This window comes from Pocillopora damicornis, chromosome 6, assembly GCF_964200805.1.
Source record: "Pocillopora damicornis chromosome 6, jaPocDami1.2, whole genome shotgun sequence".
NCBI classification, from domain to species: Eukaryota; Metazoa; Cnidaria; class Anthozoa; order Scleractinia; family Pocilloporidae; genus Pocillopora; species Pocillopora damicornis.
In genome coordinates, this window is record NC_142675.1 from 13,255,712 (window position 1) to 13,260,345 (window position 4,634).

The following is a 4,634-nucleotide window of genomic DNA, read 5'->3' on the forward strand; positions in this document are numbered from 1 at the left end:
AACTTCAAGCATTGCCCAACATTCAATGAAGATTTGGTAGCGACTCATGAAGAAGACAAAACTTAAGTTCGATAAGCCTCAAAGAGCTCGTCAATTAAATCAATAAAAAATATGAATCCTGATAACATTCCATTCAATGCATTAATAATCGCACCAACGAACTCAGGAAAAACAAGATACCTGGTCAATCTCATGTGTACCACTTTCCGAGGAACGTTTGATTAAATCGTTCTCCTCTATCAAACATTCATCCACAACAAGGCGTTTGATGGCTTCACAGAAAATGAAGGGGGCCTACTTATCTTGACCTCACTCCAAGGTCAGATTAATGATTGGCTCAAGATTATCAGTTATGTGTATGAGGGAACAAATACAATGATGATTCTTGATGATTGCGCTGCTTCAAGAGGAGTGAAGCAGAGGAGGAATGAACTCATGGATTTGACATTTAGCGCAAGACATAAAGGAGTCAGCGTTTGGGTCCTCAAGCAACGGGTGACAAGCATTACAAAACCACTCAGAGAGAACACTACTGCATTAGTTCTCTTGTACACACCATCTGCAAAAGTTATGAAGATCATTTGCGCGGATTAGAAGAGTGAGTTGAAAGAACATGAGCAGAAGGAATTGATGGCAAAGCTAAAGAGTGAAAAGTATTTACATCTCATCTTCTCACTTCGCCATCTTTATTGCATTGATTTCGAACTTCCTTGAAAATATTCTATTTCTTAAACAAAATGGAGATGATTGACATGGAAAAAAACGCTTTTAGTGATGTTTTGATGCTGATTCTGATGTTCAGCAAGCGATTCAAGCCCCGAAGGGGCCGGCCGCATAGTGGTGGAACATCATCAGCAACTCGCTATTCTCGTTGCAAGTGGTAAAACAATGGAAAGGATTGGTGTACCTCTCAATCAGGATCAAGTCATGAAGCTTGCTAAAAAAGATTTTGAGAAGTACTTAAAGATATATGAAGCTTCTTGTCTTTAATTGATACATTTCTTCAGCTCTCATGAAAAGGATTGGCTCATTTTCTTCCTGTTGGCGAAGGAAATCTTCTGAAGGACTTGAATAATAACTTCATGGTAAAGAGAGAACTTGGAATGATTGCTGATGGATTGATGCTAAAGTAAGGAAGGTACATGGCAATTGCAAGTGCTGCTCTTCTCATTGCAAAAATTGTTGAAGTACCCTTGATCAATGATAAGGAAACGGATAGTAATTGTGAAGAAAGTGAATACATAAGTTCTTATCAAGTACTTGAATAAGAACTTTCATAAGAACTTAAATAAGTACTTGAATAAGAACTTTAATTTTATATCAACGAGTAAAATGGATGATTAAGAACCTAGGACTAAAGAAGCACCAGCTCAACAAGTCACTTCAACTGATAGAAATAAGACAGGACCAAATAAAGGCCCTAGGCGTGTCGCAGCTGGCAAAAAGCTTGCTGAATACAAGAAAAGAGTAAGAGAGGAAAAGAGGAAGAAAGGTGGTTCATAGCAATCCGAAGATCCGAAAGATCCAGGCCCTGAACGGGAAAACTGCGGAGCGACAGGATTACAACCAGCTTACTGTAGTCTCCTTCGCAGCCGTTGTTTGGTCTCGTGACACAACGCCCTCTATTTCTCGTTTGCGAGAGAGCACGTCGCGTGACGAAACCAAATAGCGGTTGCGAAGGAGACTACGCTTACTGCCGTTCCTCTTACAGAGAAAATCAAAATTATTTGTCTACGCTTACTCAACTCAAAAATATAATTCTACGTAATTTTATTATGAAAAGCAAACTGAAACTCTGCTGTACCTCTATTAGACCCTAACCACAGATATACTGTGATCTCGTACAAGTGAAGATATATTGAACAAGGGAAAAGGATAAGATTTCAAAGAGGGCTCCCGATTGGTTGTTCCCTTTGCCCTCTGTGTATGATATACGTGATAAGATGCACGTTGTTTTATAAGAAACACGCGATTGGGTTAAGTCCAAGGTCGCTTAAAGCAAATTTTATTCGTAGAAAAAGTCAAAACGCGGAAGAACTTCGTGGAAATTTCACTATTAGTAGCACTGAGTTCCGTGTGAAATGTTTTCAGTGGGGTAGGACAATGCGGTTAGAATACGTGATAAAATGCAGGTTGTTTATAAGGAAATGTCATGTGAAGGATAAAGTTCTATTATGGCAAAATGGGGTTTATAGGAAAAATGCAATTCAAGCACGTGGAAAATTGCCTAATGTTTATGTAGTGCAACGGTTGTTCATGTTCTGGTTGGACTTTCGACTTTGTTTTCATGGTACGTGATGGAATGTAAGTTACTTGGCGTGTGCGTTGTTAGTGAAGGAGCGAAAATAACGTTTAACTTAAAAAATTAAAATGCGAACCTTTCATATCCCGATAAATCTCGACCTCGTTAAATAAAGGTTATTGTATTGTATTGTATTGTAAGTCCAAGGTAGCTGAAAGTGAATATTATTTGTAGAAAAAGTCAAAACGCGGGAGAACTGCATTGAAAATTCACTATCAGTAGTAGTAAGTTCCATGTAAATTTTTTTCAGTGGGGTTGGATAATGCTGTTAGAATACGTGATAAAATGCAGGTTGTCTACCATAAAATACCATGTGATGGAGCGAAGTCTGGTGTGGCAAAATGGAATTTGATTGGTTGAATAAAATTCAAGCTCTTGAAAAATTGCCAAATGTAGTGCAACAATTGGGTATGTTCTGATCGGAAGTTGTTTGGCGTGTACGTTGTGAGAAAAGGAGCGGAAAAACACGTTTAACTTAAAAATAACAGAATAAAATTAATGCGAACCTCGACCGAATCTCGACCTCAATAGACGAGGCTCTAGCGAAGGCGACAACCATTACAGTTTCAAACAAGCCCAAAGTTTCTGGTGAACGTCACTCTTTTTGTACGGCCCCCTGATTCCATGAGATCATTTACAAGAAAAGAATACCCAAACGCTGGGATTGGAACAAGATATCCAAATTCTATGATATGATTAATGCGAGATACATACCCTAATGCGACAATCTGATATGTGCGATACCTAATGCGGCAATCTGACTGGTGCAAGATACATACTCTAATGCGGCGATCTGATTGATGAGAGCAACAAAGCACTCGCTAACATGGGGTTACTTCATATATATATATATATATATAGAATAACTGAAAAAGTTTGCGAACACTTTTTTTTAAACTCCCCTTAAAGTTTCCCTACCACTGGCTGTCTCGAAAAGTAAAAGGAAAACGATTGGTCAAAAAGATTTGTTTAGGAGATATAATTGGCCAGACTTACCCATTTAAACCTGTACTGGCACCAATCACGCACGTCATTTGATTGGTTCACGGTAAAGAAACATTTGAATAGAACCAAATAGGTAGAAATTATCGGGCGTAAAATGATCCATATAGATAAATAGTTCAAATCGATAAAGTGGTCCAATCCCTTAAATTGATCTGACTAGATAAGATGGTTCAACTGCTAAAATGCGCCCATTGGTTAAAGTGGGGCAACTGCTTAAAATGGTTTTACTGGATAAAATGGGTCAATCGTTCAAAATGGTCCAAGTAGGTAACATGGTTCAAATAGCAGAAATGGTCCACATAAACAAATCAGTGGAAGATGTTAAATGGTTTACTCGGTTAAAACCATATTAATAAATAAAATGTTCCAACTGCTTAACATAGTCCAAGGGGTTACGTTGGTAAGCCTGACTAGATAAAATAGTCGAGCTAGTTATAATCATTTAATCAGGTAAAATTGTCTAACAACAGAAAGAACACAATTGGTTAAAATGGCCTAACTGGAAGATGGTTTGTCTAAGAAAATAATCTGACTGGTTAAAATAACGCAGCCTGTCAAAATGGTCCATGGTTAAGAATGGTGTAACTAGCTAAAATAGTCCAAACAATTGAAAGTCTAAAAAGATAAAAGTGGTTAAGCCGGTAGAAATCGTCTAACCAGCGAAAATGGTCCAATTCGTACACATGGTCCAATCATTCAAAATGATCTTACCATGTAAAATGATCCAACCACTTTTAAATGGTTTAAAATGATCGAACTGGTTAAATTGGTCAAACCAGTTAGAATGGTCCAATTGCATAAAATGGTCTAAATCGGTAAATGGTCCAACTTGTTGACATGGTCCAATTGGGAAAATGAGTTTTAAATGGTCTAACCAGTTCAAACGGTCTAATTAAAAAAAGTGGCTAAACTCGTTAAAAGAGGGTAATGGGTTAAAAATGATCATACTGAATAAAATGGTGCAACTCGTTTAAATGGTCCAATCGGTTACAGTGAGGTAGCTAAGTAAATGGTTCGATGGTATTCACCCACTTGCTAAGCGATGGCAGGGCATGAACTTCACTTGCAATTTTACAACACACAAGGCATGTTCTTGCAAGTCCAAGCAGATATACAAGCTCAACAATGATGTGATCACTACTCACTAATATCACAGTCCGTTCATTTTAAGAAAAAATGTGCCCACTTGAACTATTGATTGAATATAGCAGCCTTGCAAGTTGTTTTAAAACAATGCAAACAGGAGTTGATCGTCCAAAAACCCCAAGTCGAGGATAACTAGCAAACATTTGTTTAATGTTGAACTAAAAAAAATTCAAACTTGAGA